The 19,963-nt window shown below is 36.9% G+C and overlaps 1 protein-coding gene and 1 pseudogene across 4 annotated transcripts in view; one reads left to right on the top strand and one right to left on the bottom strand.

Moving 5' to 3' along the window:
* Positions 1–19,963, top strand: part of SPIN4 (spindlin family member 4) — a 235,381-nt gene that overhangs the window by 8,120 nt on the left and 207,298 nt on the right. For all 3 annotated transcript variants that reach the window (XR_014258439.1, XR_014258440.1, XM_082445030.1), the window contains exon 2: positions 2,942–3,101. The gene's annotated coding sequence lies outside the window, so the exon portion shown is untranslated. The remainder of the gene's footprint in view (positions 1–2,941; positions 3,102–19,963) is intronic.
* LOC309651882 (NADH dehydrogenase [ubiquinone] flavoprotein 3, mitochondrial pseudogene) overlaps positions 1–19,963 on the bottom strand; it is a 279,044-nt pseudogene that overhangs the window by 110,630 nt on the left and 148,451 nt on the right. The gene's annotated exons all lie outside the window — the stretch shown is intronic.

The following is a 19,963-nucleotide window of genomic DNA, read 5'->3' as shown; positions in this document are numbered from 1 at the left end:
AGATGTCTCTGTTATAATGATTAGTAAAGAAAGCAAATAATTGAATAAAATGTATAGTTTAGGAAAAAGCTTATGTTACTTATAGATGTGTATATATTTGTGTGTGTGTGTGTGTGTGTGTGTGTGTGTAGATAGATAGATTCCAAACTTTTAATAATGGCTGCCTCTGAGGGGTGGGATTCACATCGGGGGAGGTGAAATGAGACTTTCACTTTTTTACATATGCGTTTGGTATTGATTTTTATACTATGTATTACTTTTGTAATTGAAACATAATTTTGAAAAACTCAAGCATGAGCTTTTTTTCAGAGTATGCAAGTCTATTCACTAAGTTTTTCTCCTACATAAGATTTGTCCTTTTAACATCATGTCATAGGTTTGTAACACGAAACTTTTAAGAATGAAATGAGTATATTTTAAAACACTCTGTATTTTGACAAAGGCCACCCTTTTCAAATTGTGAAGTTCTTATAGCCAGCATATTATTTCCAGTCCTCACAGATGTTAAGCCTGTTCATAATGGCTTCCTATTATGTAAGTATACTATTAATGCAGCGACACATTACTATTACTTAGCCTAATACTATTAATTACTTATTTCCCTAAACAAGATTTGCCAAGGGATGTTAATAAACATTAAATTGGAATGTTAATAAACATTCCAATTTAATGTTCCTCTCATTAAATTGGAATACAGAGCAATTTCACTCCAGTTAGAGGGTATTATGATGCTTTACAAGTTATGTATGACCCACAGAATATTTTTTAAAAGAGTTCACAGTGAAATTTGAACTTCCTATATTCTGATTACCTTAGGTTGATGACTCCAATATACCTCACAGGCATAGACTTCAAGAGTTTAGGTTGGTAGAAGGTCTTTTCCTAGTGGTCTGAAGCTGCAAAATGGCTGCAAAGTCACTCTTTCTGCCAGTCCCCCCCCACCCCCCCGCCGCCCCACATCAACAGAACTTGTAACTATGTCAAACTTCAGCTTACACAGTTTGGAATTTCTTTCAGGTGTCAATGTGAATGTAATATATAATTCCAAGATATATTCTAAAATAAGAGTTACCATGATCTATTAGTTTTTGCTAGTTTATGCTTTGAGAAGAAACAGCCCCAAGAATTCAATAACTTAAAATAACAAAAAAATGTTACTTGTTCACATTACTTGTTGGCTTTGGGGTTGTTCTCTATATCATTTTCATTCTAGAATCTAGGTTGGAGGAGCAGCCCTTATCTGACACCAGCTGCTCTTATTATACAATGAGGAGGAATGATAGAACCATGCAAAGATGTCTCTAAGAGCTTAGACATGGAATATGTAAATATCAAACTTGATATCAATAGAGTAGGAAAGTATAATCCTTTCACAGGGAGGGGTAGAAAATAATGTGGAACACTAATGCAATATGTTGCACAAGGTATTTGCCAAATAATAATTTTGCAACATACCCAAGCTCCTAAGTATGCATTAATTTATATGAATATATATTAATAATTAAAACCCTCTCAGACAGGGGATCTTACAATACAATATTTGGGAGGAACCTGATGTTACAAAAGTTCCAATCATATGAATTTTGGCTATAAATTTCATGGGCATACCTACATGTATGTGTGTGTATGTCTTTTGTTTCTGTCATTTTTTCCTTATGCAAAAACAAGATTGTGTAATAACATATTACTCTGCAACAGGATACCATGGCCATCCCTGTGTTATGATTTCAATTGCATATATGTGTGTGTATTTCAGATCAGTTAATTTGATGCAGTTCATAAGTTTGGCTTGTGCAGAAATATCTTTTAAAAAACTATTTTTTGAAATAACATGTTTTAGTTCTTAATGTATGAAACTAATATCTCTTCATTGTAGGAAATTTGAGTATATATGTGGTTGTGTAATAGAGAGAGGAAAACATTTTAAAAGGAATATACTATGGTTGCTTTGTCTTCTATAGTGAGTGTCGTAACTCATACCAGTGTGAAAATAAGTATCTTTATTGATCTCTTCCTCCCTAAGAGAATACTGGGGAAAAGGAGAATCATGATATTAAACATATTAAACATTTAAGGCCTCTGTTGGTTCTTTTGTGCTTCTAAAGTGTGGTCCACTGTTTGGCAGAGCCCATTAATCAGCCTGTGTAGAAGAAGGTGCAGAGCCTAACTTAAGATAGATGTGGGGCAGTAGTGATGTGAGTACATGTTGTATGTGTGGTGGGTGATGTCTCAGGGAAAGGTGCCTAGAAAGAGGGGAAGCAAAACATCTAGAAGTGATGAATGAGGCCATGGAAGAAGGTGCAAGAATGGAGCCTACAGAAGTGGACACGTGAAAAATTGCTGCTGATAGAATTGTTGGACAGAATTTCGGTTGTAAATGTTCAGTGTTAAGTTGTTTCCCATATCTTGTTGTGACTTAATCCCCACCCCACTCTGCTTCTCAGACCTTCGGTGATGTGTGGATTCATACAAATATCTTGTGTGCGTGATCCTTAAGTGGGAGTATCATGAAACCAGCCGGTCACCTGCAAGTAAATTAAAACAGTGATGAGTCAGTATTTTTAATTTTATCATATTGCCATAGAATAAAAAGAATGATGGGTGAGTGATCATTGCGCATTAATTTCCAGTCCATGAATTTGTCTGATAAAGCAGTAGAAACTAGCTTTGAATTCTTGCTTCATTACACTGTCATCCCAGCATACAGGATGCATTTTTGTGTCCAACAAATATTTCTGATTTCATTTAAAATTGTGGTCTTTTGAGGAGGAAGTAAGCTAGGGAAGTGAGGGGTGAGAGAAGACAAGTTCTGATGAGAGTGCTAGAGTATGTGTTGTTGGTAAGGATAATTACCAAACTATTACTGGAGGAGAGAAAGGGAGAGGCAGTCAGAAGCATGAATAGGGAGAAAGGAATTAAATTTTAGACCTTTTTTTCTTAGTGAGAACTCTTCATACAGATGAAGAATATCCAATAGCTGGAATGATGCAGTTTTGGAGGATCTAAAAATGGTGATGACTTCTACTCCAACTTAGAAAGGCAGTTCTGTGGTGGACCATGACACCAACCTTCCTTGATGAGACCACTGCCTGGATAATCAGGTGAGTAATCATAAATGAGCCAGCTTTCCATTTATGGTAGTATATTTGAATCTATAGGATATCTTCTGTGACATTTATGGAAGGCCCAGAAAATATAAAATCTAATGTAAGAATCCCCTTTCCCTGCTAGGATGACCAGCTTCACCAGTTTGTCTAGGCTTTCCTGGTTTTAGACTTGCATTCCAGGAATTCTCAGTCCTAGGCAAAACAGGGATGGTCACTCTGCTCCAAACCCCTCTCTCCTGCCATCCCCACCCTTCCCCCCCCCCCACTGACTCAATTTCTCAAACCTTAGCATTGTCTTCTCCCTCTGCAAGGACCCTATTATCCAAAAAAAACAATGAAAATGAAAGTGCTCTGATGACATCATAAACAAGGAAGGCATAGGATTTTTTTTTATCCTTAAAATAAACTTTTCTTTAAAAAAGTGCTTAGAAGAAGTTGGCAAAGAAGTGTGCCAGAACATTAAGAAACGACTGAGTGGGGTAACTGTGAATTTTTTACTTCTTTACACGTCTTTATTTTTCAAACTTTACTCAAAACAGATTATGACATTTATATTTACCAGATTTAAGCAAGTATAAAAACTAAAAATAAAAAAAACACTGGGTTTGGTTTCCAAGTTAATGTTAAAGTATCTTTCAAAGTTGTCTTTAAATCTATTTTTAAGTAAATAACATGTCTTATATGGTCCAGGAAACAATGTGAGCTTCTGGGAAGATAGAAGATTCCATTTAATTTACTTAACATTTTTTGATTGTCTATTCTGTTCCAATTATTGTATCAGATGATAACTGATCTATATGGTCTTTGGAATATTTTTATCTTTAATTTATTTAAATAATAAGAATGTGTTTAATGATAGGCATATGTTCTTGATAACTATAATGCTAAATCAGGACCCAAATAATATGTATATATTTATATTTTCTTCTTCTGTGTAAATTTTTCAGTTTATACAGAACCCTGCATACAGTTTGATTCCACTTTTATAAAACATTATGTGTATATCTGTAGGTGGAAAACCTATAAGAAGAAAATGAAAGGAAATATCCCAAAATGATAACAATGGTTAACTTGGAATTGTTTGATTACTTATTTCATTTGTTTTTACCAATAATTCATTTTTTACAATTTTTATATAAACTTTAAATTTTAGAACAGTTTTAGATTTACAGAATTATTACAAAGATGGTACAAAGTGTCCCTGTATACCTCGTACCCAGTTTTCCCTATTATTAGCATCTTACATTCATATGATACATTTGTCCCACTTAATGAACCAATGCTGATACATTATTATTAACTAAAGTCTATACTTTCTTCAGATTTCCTCACTTTTTCCCTAATATCTTTTCTCTCTTCAAGGATCCCATCTAGAATACCACATTACATTTAGCAGTCATGTCTCCTTAAGCTCCTCTTGGCTGTGACAGTTTTCAGACTTTCCCTGTTTTTGATAAACTTGGCAGTTTTCAGGAGTACTGGTTCGGGCATTTTGTAGAATTTCCCTCAGTTGTGATTTACCTAATGATTTTGTCATAAATAGACTGAGGGAGTGCATTTTTTTGGAGGAAGAACACAGAATACTTATTAAATAATATCAAGGGTACATACTATCAACATGACTTACCACTATTGATGTTGACTTTGATCATTTGGGATGAATAGTGTTTGTCAGGTCTGTCCACTGTGAAGTTACTGTTTTTCTTTTGGAAGAAAAATCACTATATATAGCCTGCACTTACAGAGTAGAGAGTTATACTCCCACTACTTGAGGGTTAAGTAGTACATAAATTATTTGGAATTCTTTTTTAAGGGAGATTCATCTCCTTCATTTGTTTTTAGTCAGTTATTAATATCAGTTTGGATTCATGGATAATTTTTTCATGTTTCGTGTAATAGTCCAATACTGCATTATTAATTTATTTGTTCAAATTGTTCCAGCTTTGGCCATTCAGAGCTTTTTCAATTGGCTCCTGTGCCCCTTTGACATACTGCCATCAAAGTTTTGAGCAATCCCTTACTTTCTGGCACATCAAGGAGGAAGAGTATGGGCTGCACATAATAACTTTCATCCAAAGAGTGGAGTATGGAACAGGAGAAAAAAGAGGAACTATATTGTGGAGAAACCTGACAAACACTAATTAGCTTTGTAATAAAGGTCAATATCAACAGTGACACCATGTTAATAGTATGTACCTTTGATGTGATGTAATGAAAATGGAATTCAATTTCTTTGGTCTTCCTCACCAAAACATATTATCCCACTCTAGTCATAAGAAAAAAAATCATTAGACACATAGAGAGTTATTCTACAACATCCTACAATATGCCTGACTAATATTCCTTGAAACTATTAAAGTCACCAAAAACATTATAAGTCCGAGAAACTGTCAAAACAAAGAGGAGCCTAAGGAGACATGATAACTAGACGTAATGTGATATCCAGTGTAGGATCTTGGAACAGAAAAATGATATTGGGGAAAAACTGAGGAAGTCTGAGTAAAGTGTCTGTTTCATTTAATAACACTGTATCAATTTTGGTTCATTAAGTGTGACAAATGTGCTGTAATAATATGGAAAATTGATGTGGAGGTTATGGGAACTGTCTCTACTATATTTGCAACTTTTATATAAGTTAAATATATCCTGAAATGAAAACATTTATAAGCTAATCAATTGGGCATATTTTTGGGGTCTTTTTCTGAGGTCTCTCTTCTAATCCATTGATTTATGCATATATCCCTCCAACAATACCACACAGTCTTGATTACTGTTGCAGTGTAGTAAACTTTTTTAAACTGCATTAACATTGGTTTATAATATTATATGTTTCATGTGTACAACATTATATTTCAACTTCTGTGTGCACTATAGTGTGCTTACCACCAAAGGGTTAGTTTTAATCTGTCACCATACAGTTGACGCCCTTTACCCATTTTGACCTTTTCTATCCATTACTCTCTGGCAGCCAATTTGTTCTCTGTATCTGTATGTTTGTTTTTGCTTGGTTTGTTCATTTATTATGTTTTACTTTTAGAGTTTTTTTATTCCACATTTGTGAAATCATATGGTATTTGTCTTTCTCCATCTGACTTATTTCACTTAGCATAATAACCTCAAGTTCCATCCATGTCTTCATAAATGGCAAGACTTCATCTTCTTTAATGACTGAGTAGTATTCCATTATAAATATATACCATATCTTCTTTATCCATTCATCTATGGATGAACACTTAGGTTGTTTCCATATCTTGGCTATTAAAAATAATGTTCTGATGAACATAGGCATGCATATATCATATTGAACTAGTGTTCTTGTATTCTTTGGATAAATAAAGAGAAGTGGAATACCTGGACCGTATGGTACTTCTACTCTTAAATTTTTGAGGATTCTCCACACTGTTTTTCATAATCGTTGAACCAATTTACATTTCCATCAACAGTGTATGAGGGTTACATTTGCTTGGATTCTCTACGCTGTTTTTCATAATTGCTGAAACAATTTACATTTCCATCAAAAGTGTATGAGGGTTACCTTTGCTCCACAACCTCTCCAATGCTTGTTGTTTCTTGCCTTTTTGATAACAGCCGTTCACACAGCATGAGGTGATAACTCATTGGTTTTGATTTGCATTTCCCTAATAATTAGTGATGTTGAACTTTTCAAGTGCCTGTTGGCCATATGTATGTATTCTTTGAGAAAATGTCTACTCAACTGTTTTGTTCATATATTGATTGATTGATTGATTGATTGATTGATTGATTGATTGATTTGGGCTGTGTTGGGTCTTCATTGCTGCCTGCAGGTTTTCTCTAATTGGGGCGAGCAGGGGCTACTCTTCATTGCAGTGATCAGGGTTCTCATTGCACTGGCTTTTCTTGTTGCGGAGCACAGACTCTAGGTGCACAGGCTTCAGTACTTGCAGCACATGGGCTCAGCACTTGTGGCTCGTGCACTCTAGAGCACAGGCTCAGTAGTTGTGGCACACGGGCTTTGTTGCTCTGTGGCATGTGGGATCTTCCCAGACAAGGGATCGAACCTGTATCCCCTGCATTGGCAGGTGGATTCTTAACCGCTGCACCACCAGGGATGCCCTTCTTTCTTTCCTTCTTCCTTCCTTCCTCCTTCCTTCCTTTCTTTCTTTCTCTCTTTTTTCTTAACATCTTTAGTGGAGTATAATTGCTTTACAACGTTGTGTTAGTTTCTGCTGTATAACAAAGTGAAAGTGAAGCAGCTATATGTATACATATATCCCTATATCCCCTCCTTCTTTCATCTTCCTCCCACCCTCCCTATCCCACCCCTCTAGGTGGTCACACAACACCCAGCTGACCTCCCTGTGCTATGCAGCTGCTTCCCACTAGCTATCTATTTTACATTTGGTAGTGTACATATGTCAATGCTACTCTCTCACTTCATCTCAGCTTACACTTCACCATCCCTGTATCCTCAAGACCTTTCTCTATGTCTGCGTCTTTATTACTGTCCTGCCCATAGGTTCATCAAAACCATTTTTTTTTAGATTCCAAATGTATGTGTTAGCATACAGTATTTGTTTTTCTCTTTCTGACTTAGTTCACTCTGTATGACAGACTCTAGATCCATCCACCTCACTACAAATAACTCAATTTCGTTTCTCTTTATGGCTGAGTAATATTCTATTCTATATATGTGCCACATCTTCTTTATCCATTCATCTGTCGATGGACACTTAGGTTGCTTCCATGTCCTGGCTATTGTAAATAGTGCTGCAATGAATATTGTGGTACATGACCCTTTTTGAATTATGGGTTTCTCAGGGTATATGCTCAGTAGTGGAATTGATGGGTCATATATGGTAGTTCTATTTTTAATTTTTTAAGGAACCTGCATACTGTTCTCCATAGTGTCTGTATCAATTTATATTCCCACCAACACTACAAGAGGGTTCCCTTTTCTCCACACCCTCTCCAGCATTTATTGTTTCTAGATTTCTTGATGATGGCCATTCTGACCAGTGTGAGGTGATAACTAATTGTTGTTTTGATTTGCATTTATCTAAGAATTAGTCACTAGTGATGGTAAATTAGAGCATCTTTTCATGTGTTTGTTGGCAATCTGTATATCTTCTTTGCAGAAGTGTCTACTTAGATCTTCTGAAGATTTGTGGATTGGGTTGTTTGTTTTTTAGGTATTGAGCTGCATGAGCTGCTTGCATATTTTGGAGATTAATCATTTGTCAGTTGCTTTGTTTGCAGATATTTTCTACCATTCTGAGGGTTGCTTCTTCATCTTGTTTGTGGTTTCCTTTGCTGTGCAAAAGCTTTTAAGTTTCATTGGGTCCCATTTGTTTATTTTTGTTTTTCTTTCCATTTCTGTAGGAGGTGGGTCAAAAAGGATCTTGCTATGATTTATGTCAAAGAGTGTTCTTCTTATGTTTTCCTCTAAGAGGTTTATAGTGTCTGGCTTTACCTTTAGGTCTTTAATCCATTTTGAGTTTATTTTTGTGTATGGTGTTAAGAAGTGTTCTAATTTCATTCTTTTACATATAGCTGTCCAGTTTTCCCAGGACCACTTATTGAAGAGACTATCTTTTCTCCATTGTATATTCTTGCCTCCTTTATCAAAAATAAGGTGACCATATGTGCATGAGTTTCTCTCTGAGCTTTCTACCCTGGTCAATTGATCTTATTTCTATTTGTGTGCCAGTACTATACTCTCTTGATTACTTTAGCTTTGTAGCATAGTTTGAAGTCAGGGAGCCTGATTCTTCCAGCTCTGTTTTTCTTTCTCAAGATTGCTTTGGCTATTCGGGGTCTTTTGTGTTTCCATACAAATTGTGAATTTTTTTCTTCTAGTTCTGTGAAAAATGCCATTGGTAGTTTGATAGGGATTGCATTGAATTTGTAGATTGCTTTTGGTAGTGTAGTCATTTTCACAATGTTGATTATTCTAATCAAAGGACATGGTATATCTCTCCATCTTATTGTGTCGTCTTTAATTTCTTTCAACAGTGTCTTTTAGTTTCCTGCATACAGGTCTTTTGTCTCCTTAGGTAGGTTCATTCCTAGGTATTTTATTCTTTTTGTTACAATGGTAAATGGGAGTGTTTCCTTAATTTCTCTTTCAGATTTTTCATTGTTAGTGTATAGAAGTGAAAGAGATTTCTGTTCATTAATTAATCCTGCTACTTTACCAAATTCATTGATTAGCCTTAATAGTTTTCTGGTAGCATCTTTAGGATTCTCTATGTAGAATACCACGTCATCTGCAAACAGTGACAGTTTTACTTCTTCTTTTCCAATTTAAGTCCCTTTTAGTTCTTTTTCTTCTCTGATTGCTGTAGCTAAAACTTCCAAAATTATGTTGAATAGTAGTGGTGAGAGTGGGCAACCTTGTCTTGTTCCTGATCTTAGAGGAAATGGTTTCCATTGCTCACCATTGAGAACAATGTTGGATGTGTGTTTGTCATATATGACCTTTATTAAGTTGAGGTAGGTTCCCTCTATGCCTACTTTCTGGAGAGTTTTTAATCATAAATGGGTGTTGAATTTTTTCAAAAGCTTTTTCTGCCTCTATTGAGAAGATCATATGGTCTTTCTCCTTCAATTTGTTAATATGGTGTATCACATTGATTGATTTGCATATATTGAAGAATCGTTGCATTCCTGGGATAAACCTCACTTGATGATGGTGTATGATCCTTTTAATGTGCTTCTGGATTCTGTTTGCTAGTCTTTTGTTGAAGTTTTTTGCATCTATGTTCATCAGTGATATTGGTCTGTAGTTTTCTTTATTCATGACATCTTTTCTGTTGGTATCAGGGTGATGGTGGCCTTCTAGAATGAGTTTGGGAGTGCTCCTCCCTCTCGTATATTTTGGAAGTTTGAGAAGGATAGGTGTTAGATCGTCTCTAAATGTTTGATAGAATTCACCTGTGAAGCCATCTGGTCCTGGGCTTTTATTTGCTGGAAGATTTTTAATCACAGTTTCAATTTTAGTGCTTGTGATTGGTCTGTTTATATTTTCTATTTCTTCTTGCTTCAGTCTTGGAAGGTTGTGCTTTTCTAAGTATTTGTCCATTTCTCCCAGGTTGTCCATTTTATTGGCATATAGTTACTTGTAGTAATCTCTCATGATCCTTTGTATTTCTGCAGTGTCAGTTATTATTTCTCCTTTTTCATTGCTAATTCTGTTGACTTGAGTCTTCTCCTTTTTTTCTTGTTGAGTCTGGCTAATGGTTTGTCAATTTTGTTTATCTTCTCAAAGAGCCAGCTTTTAGTTTTATTGATATTTCATATTGTTTACTTCCGTTTTTTTTCATTTATTTCTGATCAGATCTTTATGATTTCTTTCCTTCTGCTAACTTTCGGGGTTTTTTGTTCTTCTATCTCTAAATGCTTTAGGGGTAAGTTTAGGCTGCTTATTTGAAATTTTTCTTGTTTCTTGAGGTAGGATTCGATTGTTATAAACTTCCCTCTCAGAACTGCTATTGCTGCATCCCATAGGTTTTGGGTTGTCGTGTTTTTACTGTCATTTGTTTCTAGGGATTTTTTGATTTCCTCTTTGCTTTCTTCAGTGATCTCTTGGTTATGTAGTGGCATATCGGTTAACCTCCATGTGTTTGTATTTTTTACATGTTTTTTCCTGTAATTGATAACTTGTCTCATAGTGTTGTTGTCAGAAAAGATACTTGATATGATTTCAAGTTTCTTTAATTTACCAAGGCTTGATTTGTATCCCAAGATATGATCTATCCTGGGGAATATTCCATGAGCACTTGAGAAGAAAGTGTATTCTGTTTTTTTTGAATGGAATGTCCTATAAATATCAATTAAGTCCATCTTGTTTAATGTGTCTTTTGAAGCTTGTGTTTCTTTATTTATTTTCATTTTGGATGATTGGTCCATTGGTGAAAGTGGGGTGTTAAAGTTCCCTACTATTTTTTGTGTTACTGTCAATTTCCCCTTTCATGGCTGTTAGCATTTGCCTTATATATTGAGGTGCTCCTTTATGGGGTGCATGTATATTTACAATTGCTATAACTTCTTCTTGGATTGTTCCCTTGATCATTATGTAGTGTCCTTCTTTGTCTCTTGTAATAGTCTTTATTTTAAAGTCTATTTTGTCTGATATGAGAATTGCTACTGCAGCTTTCTTTTGATTTCCATTTGCATGGAATAACTTTTTCCATACCCTCACTTTCAGTGTGTATGTGTCCCTAAGTCTGAAATGGGTCTCTTGTAGACAGCATATATATGGGTCTTGTTTTTGTTTCCATTCAGGCAGTCTGTGTCTTTTTGTTGGAGCATTTAATCCATTTACATTTAAGTTAGTTATACATATGTATGTTCCTATTACCATTTTATTAATTGTTTTGGGTTTATTATTGTAGGTGTTTTCCTTCTCTTGTGTTTCCTGCCTAGAGAAGTTCCTTTAGCATTTGTTGTAAAGCTGGTTTAGTGGTGCTGAATTCTCTTAAATTTTGCTTGTCTGTAAAGGTTTTAATTTGTCTGTCAAATCTGAATGAGATCGTTGTTGGGTAGAGTAATCTTGGTTGTAGGTTTTCCCCTTTCATCACTTTAAATATGTCCTGCCACTCCCTTCTGGCTTGCAGAGTTTCTGCTGAAAGATCAGCTGTTAACCTTATGGAGATTCCCTTGTATGTTATTTGTTGCTTTTCCCTTGCTGCTTGTAATATTTTTTCTTCGTATTTAATTTTTGATAGTTTGATTAATATGTGTCTTGGCATGTTTCTCTTTGGATTTATCATGTTTGGGATTCTCTGTGCTTCCTGGACCAGATTATTTCCTTTCCCATGGTAGGGAAATTTTCACCTATAATCTCTTCAAATATTTTATCACACCCTTTCTTATTCTGGGACCCCTATTATTGAAATGTTGTTGCATTTAATGTTGTCCCACAGGTCTATGAGACTGTCTTCAGTTCTTTTTATTCTTTTTTCTTTATTCTGCCCTGCTGTAGTTATTTCCAGTATTTTATCTTCCAAGTCACTTATCAGTTCTTCTCTCTCAGTTATTCCACTATTGATTCCTTCTAGAGAATTTTAATTTTCTTTTATTGTGTTATTTATCTTTTGTTTGCTCTTTAATTCTTCTAGCTGTTATTTATCATTTGTTTGCTCTTTAAACGTTTCTTGTACTTTCTCCATTCTATTTCCAAGGTTTTGTATCATCTTTACTATCATTACTCTGAATTCTTTTTCAGGTAGACTGTCTGTTTCCTCTTCATTTGTTTGCTCTGGTGGGTTTTTACCTTCTTTCTTCATCTACTGCATATTTCTTTGTCTTAGGATTTTTGTTAACTTATTTGTTTGGGTTGTCCTTTCCGCAGGCTGCATATTTGCACTTCCCATTGTTTTTGGTGTCTGCCCCCACTGGGTAATGTTGGTTCAGTGGCTTGTGTAGGCTTCCTGGTGGAGGGGACTAGTGCCTTTGTTTTAGTGGTTGGGGCTGGATCATATCTTTCTGGTTGGCAGGGCCAAGTCCGGCAGTGTGTTGGGGTGTCTGTGAACTTAGTATGATTCTAGGCAGCTTCTCTGCTAATGGGTGGGGTTGTGTTCCTGTCTTGCTATTTGTTTGACATGGGGCTTCCAGCAGTAGAGCTTGCTGGCTGTTGGGTGGAGCTGGGTCTTAGTGTTGAGGGGGAGATGTTTGGGACAGCTCTTGCTGATTGGTACTTTGTGGGGCCAGGAAGTCTCTGGTGGTCCAACGTCCTGAACTCAGCTCACCCACTTCAGAGGCTCAGGCCTGAACCAGGTTGGAGCACCAAGACCCTGTCAGCCACATGGCTCAGAAGAAAAGGGAGAAAGAAAGAAAACATGGAAAAAATATTAAAATAAAAAAATAGTAATAAAAAAGAAGAGAGCAACCAAACCAATAAACAAATCCACCAGTGATAGCAAGCACTAAATTCTAAACGAAATGAATACAAAAATCAGAAACAAATCAGTTGCAGACAGCAAACCCCAAGTCTACAGTTGCTCCCATAGTCCACCACCTAAATTTCAGGATTATTAGTTGTCTATTAAGGAATTCCACATATGCAGGGTACATGAAGTTGATTGTGGGGATTTACTCCCCTGCTCCTGAGGCTGCAGGGAGAAATTTCCCTTTGTCTTCTTTCTTTGCACAGCTCCTGGGGTTCAGCTTTGGTTTTGGCCCCACCTCTGCATGTATGTCTCCTTCAGGCATCTGTTACCTGCCGAGACAGGAGGGGGTTAAAGTCACGGCTGATTATGGCACTCTTGCTCGCTCAGGCCGACGGGGAGAGAGGGGTATTATAGTCATAATTGGAATTCGTGGCAAGCCTGCAGCAGCAGAGGCCAGCATGATGTTGCAACAGCCTGAGGCATGCCATGTGTTCTCCTGGGGAGGTTGCCCCTGGATCACAGGACCCTGGCAGTGGCAGGCTGCACAGGCTTCCAGGGAGGGTGTATGGATAGTGACCTGCTCTTGCACACAGGATTCTTGGTGGCAGCAGCAGCAGCGTTAGCTCGTTTAGGTGGTGCTCTGCCTTCTGTGGGCACACGGGCATGGAATCCCCTCTCCTCACGCACCCTGAAACAATGGTCTCTTGCCTCTTCAGCAGGTCCAGACATTTTCCTGGACTCTCTCCTGGCTAGCTGTGTCAAGCTAGTCCCCTCAGACTGTCTTCATGCAGCCACCCACAGTCCTCTCCCTGGGATCTGACCTCCGAACCCCGAGCCTCAGCTCCCAGACCCCTCCTGCCCCAGTAGGTGAGCAGACAAGCCTCTCAGGTTGGTGAGTGCTGGTCAGCACTGATCCTCTGTGCGGGAATCTCTCCACTTTGCCCTCTGCACCCCTGTTGCTGCACTCTCCTCCATGGCTCCAAAGCTTTCCCCACGCCACACCCCGTCTCCACCAGTGAAGGGGCTTCTTAGTGTGTGGAAACTTTTCCTCTTTCACAGCTCCCTCCCAGAGGTGCAGGTCCTATTTCTACTCTTTTGTCTCTGTTTTTTCTTTTTTCTTTTGCCCTACCCAGGTATGTGGGGATTTTCTTGCCTTTTGGGAAGTCTGAGGTCTTCTGCCAGCATTCAGTAGGTGTTCTGTAGGAGTTGTTCCGCATGCAGATGTATTATTGATGTATTTGTGGGAAGGAAGGTGATCTCTATGTCTTACTCCTCCGCCATTTTGAAGGTCTCCCCCTCTGTTCATATTTTAATTGAGGTTTGTTTGTTGTTGTTGAGTTGTATGACTTCATAGAATTTGGATATCACACCGTTATGAGATATATGATTTGCAAATATCTTCTCACATTCTATAGCTATCTTTACATTTTGTTGACGGTTGCCTCTGCTGGGCAGAAGCTGTTCAAGTTGCTGGAGTCCCATTTGTTTATTTTTGCTTTTGTGTCCCCTGACTGTGGAAACATATCTAGAAATATATTGCTAAATCTGAAGTCAAAGAGCATGCTGCCTATGCTTTCTTCTAGTTTTATAGTGTCAGGTTTTACTTTGAAGTCTTTAACCCATTTTGAGTTGATTCTTACTTGATTTTTGTGTGTGGTGTGAGATAATTATCTAGTTTCACACTTGTGCATGTGGCAGTCCAATTTTCCCAACACCAGTATTTAAGAGACTATCCTTTCTCTATTGTATGTTCTTTGCTCCTTAGGCATAAATGCATTGTCCATATATGGGTGGTTTTGTTTCTGTCCTCTCAATTCTGTTCCATTGATCTCTGTGTCTGTTGTTCTGCCAATACCATGCAGTTTTGATTGCTATAGTTTTGTAATATCATTTGAAATCAGAGAGTGTGATGCCTCCAGCTTTGTTCTTTTCTCTCAAGATTGCTTTGACTATTCGGAGTCTTCTGTGATTCTGCCTAAGTTTTAAGACTTTTTGTTCTATTTCTGTGAAAAATATCAGTGGGATTTTGATAGGGATTGCACTGAATCTGTAGATTGCTTTGGGTAATATAGATATCTTGACAATGTTAAGTCTTCCAGTACTTAAGCATGAGATATATTTCTTTGTATCTTCTTCAATTTCTTTCAATAATGTCTTGTAGATTTAAAGTATGGGTCTTTTTCACCTCTATTTCATTTATTTCCATTCTGATCTTTATTATTTCCTTCATTCTACTGACTTTGGGCTTCATTTTTTCTTCTTTTTCTACTTACTTTAGGTGTAAAGTGAGATTGTTTATTAGGGATTTTTCTTGTTTCTGGTTGTAGGTTTGCAACTTTCCTTAGTACTGTTTTTGCTGCATCCCATAGATTTTGGTATGCTGTATTTTCATTTTTTTTGAGTAGTTTTTAATTTCTTCTTTGATTTCCTTGTTGACTCAATATTGTTCGGTAACATGTTGTTCAGTCTCTACATATTTGTGATTTTTCCAGCTTTCTTCTTCTAGTTGCTTTCTAGTATCATACCGTTGTGATCAGAAAAGATGCTTGATACGATTTTAATCTTGTTTTATGTGTCCCAACATATGGCCTACACTTGAGAATGTTCCATTTTCACTTGAGAAGAATATTATTCTACTGCATTGGATGGAATGTTCTGTAGAAATCCGTCTAGTCCCTCTAGTCTAATGTTTCCTTTAAGGCCACTGTTTCCTTGTTTACTTTCTGTCTAGATGTTATATCTATTGATGTAAGTGTAGTGTTAATGTCCTGTACTATTATTGTGTGGCAGTCAGTTTCTCCCTTTGGGTCTGTTAATAATTGCTCTTTATACTTCGATGCTCTTATGTGAGGTTCATATATATTAATAACTCTTATGTCTTCTTGGTGAATTGTCCTCTTTATTGTTATATAACGTCCACTTTATTTCTTGTTACCTTTTTTGGGCTGGAAGTCTGTATTGTCTGATATGAGTATGGCTCTACCCACTTCCTTTTGATTGCCGTTTACTGTGAGTATCAGCTTTCATCCCTTCACTTTGAGTCTTTGTTTGTTTTTAGAACTGAGCTGTGCCTCCTGGAGGCAAAGTATAGTTGGGTCTAGCCACTCCGTGTTTTTTGATTGCTTAATTTAAACCATTTACATTTAAGGTGATTATTGATAAATAAGGACTCAGTACTGCCATTTTAACTTTTGTTTTCTTGTTTCTCCATTGTTTCTTTTCCTTGTGTTTTGTCTGCCATTTTAGTTTAGTAGTTTTGTGGTGTTCTCATTTCCTCTTTTTTATGTTTTTTTGTCTCTGCTTTAGCTTTATGTTTCGTTTCTATAAAATGTCTCATAGACAAAATTGCCCTTTTTTTGCTGACAGTATCTTAACTTCATTTTCCTATATGGGTTCTGTCCTTTTCCCCTTCCACTTTTATGCTTTTGGTGTCTCAAATTGTCCTTTTTGATATTGTGAATTTGTTCAAAAATTGAAAGAGCTCAAGTTATTTTTACAACTTTTTTCCCTTTAACCTTTGTGATATTATTAAGTATTTAACAACCTATTCTGATATAGAGTTGCAATTTTCTGATTTTCTCTGTCCATTTATAACCTTATACAGGGTTTTGTGTACTTCTTCCTTTTCATTTCAGATAGAAGAGCTCCTTTCAACATTTCTTGTAAGGAAGGTTTTGTGTTGATGAATTCCCTCAGCTTTTGTTTGTCTTGGAAAGCCTCATTTCTCCATATCTGAGTGACAACTTTGCTGGATAGGTACTCTTGGCTGACAGTTTTTATCTTTTAATATTTTGAGTATGTCCTTCCACTTTTCCAGGCCTGTAGAGTTTCTGCTGAGAAATCTTCTGATAACCTAGTGGGGTTCCTTTGTAGGTTATCATTTTTTCCCCTGGCTGCCTTTAAAATTCTTCCTTGGCCACTGACTTTTGACAGTTTCAGTATGTGTCTTGGAAAACGGTCTTTTTTTGTTAAGGTAATATAGTGTCATCTTAGCTTCATAGAATTTTATATCCAGTTTCTTCTCCAGGTTTGAGAAGTTCTCAACAAATATTTTTAAAAATATACTCTCTCTTCCCTTCTGCCTCTCTTCTACTTCTGGGCTACCCATTATTGTAATGTTGCTCTTCCTAATAGAGGGAGATATTTCTTGTAGAATTTCTTTATATTTTCAGGTCTAAATTCTCTGTCCTCTTCTACCTGTTCTAGATTTCTATCTTTGAGTTTGCTAATTTTCTTTTCCATTTGGTTTGCTCCATTTCCATTTTTTTCTAATGCATTCTCCATTTCATTTTTGGAGTTTGTCAGCTCGAGAATTTGTTTCTTTTTTTTTTTAGAGTTTTAATATCTTTGTTAAAGTGTTCCTTTTGTTCATTAATTTTATTCCTGATCTCATTGAACTGCCTTTCAGAATCTTGAAGTTCACTGAATTTCTTCATGACAGTTATTTTGAATTCTCTATCAGTTAGATCACAATAAAGTAACTTTAACTTTGGTTTCTGGAGAATCGTCATGTCTTTTTGTTATACTGTGGTTCTCAATAGTGCTTGATGATGTGTTCCTATGTCAGGTCATTGGAAGTAGTTAGTACCTTTTCTCTTTAGGTAAAGTTTTTTTTTTCCTTTTTGACTTGATTGTAATGATTCAACAGGTTAAAAATTAGAGGTCTTTTTGTTTGTTTTCTGGTATGTTGCACTATAGCACAAGTTTTTGGTTTTTCTTACCTGAGCTGCTTTTGGTTATATTTGCAAATTGGCACTTTCCACCCTCCCCCAACTCTGTCAGAGATGTTGCCTGGTGGCGCCCTCATTGTCAGTGCTTGTGAATTCAGCATTGTTGGTGCTTTGCTACTGCTGGTGTTGCTGATATCACTGCTGGGGGCACTGGGATGGTGGGCACTTTCAAAACATTTGGAGCCTCCTGAGTCATAGGCTCTGCTGCCATGAGGGGAGAGGAAGGGTGGGTGGAATCTGAGTTTGTGGGTATGTCTGCTGTGTTTGGGGTTGCCAAATTTGTGGGTGCTACTCCTGAAGGCAAGGTTAGGCAGTATTGTGGGCACTTTTGTGACTGGAGGGATGGACTTGCAGGCCCTGTTGCTGCTGACTGGCTCCTTGTGGCTGTTGGCACTGCTGTGGCTGTGAGGTTAGAGTCATGTGTGCTCTCTTTCCAGATGCTACTGGGTTTCCTGGGGCTTCGGGCTCAGCCACCATGTCCAGGGGTCTGGGATCACAGACACCCATTTTGCTCTTCTTCTGGTTCTGCCTCCTCTATGTGTTCTAGTTCACAAGCCTCTAGATGTAGAGATGTGTGGAATTCTCCAGCGTCCTGATGTGTTGGGCAAAGGCACCTTTGTTGAGTTATGGATGTTTTATTGGATGTAGACTGAAGGGGAGAGACAAAGAGTGTATCACTACCCTATTATAGTGACATCACTCACAGTAAATTAATATCAAAGACAAATATTTTGTAATTTGTTCTCTTTTTCCAAAATTAGTTTACCTATTTCATTTACTTGGCATTTCTAATAACTTTGAGAATAATATCTATAACTACAAAGCTCTTGCTGGGATTTTGATAGGAATTGCATTAAATCTGTATTCATATTTTTATTATGTTGATCTTTCAATCCATAAACATGGTGTCTTTCAATTTATTCAGATATTCTTTGATTTTTCTCATCACCATGTATTCATTTTTAGCATACAAGTCCTGCACATGTTTTGTTAGATTTATACCTAAGTATTTCATTTTATTGAACAATCATAAATTGCATTGTATGTTTAGTATCTCCCTACTTCTATATTGCTCCATACCCATCCATCTCCCTGTTGGTAACCATTAGCTTGTTCTTTTTTTTTTTTTTAAATCTTTATTGAAGTATAATTGCTTTACAATGGTGTGTTAGTTTCTGCTTTATAACAAAGTGAATCAGTTATACATATACATATGTTCCCAAATCTCTTCCTTCTTGCATCTCCCTCCCTCCCACACTCCCTATCCCACCCCTCTAGGTGGTCACAAAGAACCGAGCTGATCTCCCTGTGCTATGGGGCTCCTTCCCACTAGCTATCTATTTTACATTTGGTAGTGTATATATGTCCATGACACTCTCTCACCCTGTCACATCTCACCCCTCCCCCTCCCCATATCCTCAAGTCCATTCTTTAGTAGGTCTGTGTCTTTATTCCCATCTTGCCACTAGGTTCTTCATGACCTTTTTTTTTTCCTTAGATTCCATATATATGTGTTAGCATGCTGTATTTGTTTTTCTCTTTCTGACTTACTTCACTCTGTATGACAGACTCTAACTCCATCCACCTCATTACAAATACCTCCATTTCATTTCTTTTTATGGCTGAGTAATATTCCATTGTATATATGTGCCACATCTTCTTTATCCATTCATCTGTCGATGGACATTTAGGTTGCTTCCATGTCCTGGCTATTGTAAATAGAGCTGCAATGAACATTTTGGTACATGACTCTTTTTGAACTATGGTTTTCTCAGGGTATATGCCCAGTAGTGGGATTGCTGGGTCGTATGGTAGTTCTATTTTTAGTTTTTTAAGGAACCTCTATACTGTTCTGCTTAGTGGCTGTATCAATTTACGTTCCCACCAATAGTGCAAGAGTGTTCCCTTTCCTCCACACCCTCTCCAGCATTTATTGTTTCTAGATTTTTTGATGATGGCCATTCTGACCGGTGTGAGATGATATCTCATTGTAGTTTTGATTTGCATTTCTCTAATGATTAATGATGTTGAGCATTCTTTCATGTGTCTGTTGGCAATCTGTATATCTTCTTTGGATAAATGTCTATTTAGGTCTTTGGCCCATTTTTGGATTGGATTGTTCGTTTTTTTGTTATTGAGCTGCATGAGCTGCTTGTAAATCTTGTAGATTAATCCTTTGTCAGTTGCTTCATTTGCAAATATTTTCTCCCATTCTGATGGTTGTCTTTTGGTCTTGTTTATGGTTTCCTTTGCT

This window comes from Balaenoptera physalus, assembly GCF_965194825.1.
Source record: "Balaenoptera physalus genome assembly, chromosome: X".
Taxonomy (NCBI): Eukaryota; Metazoa; Chordata; class Mammalia; order Artiodactyla; family Balaenopteridae; genus Balaenoptera; species Balaenoptera physalus.
The sequence above is the reverse complement of the archived record's forward strand: the minus strand, read 5'-3'. Positions and strand labels throughout refer to the sequence as shown.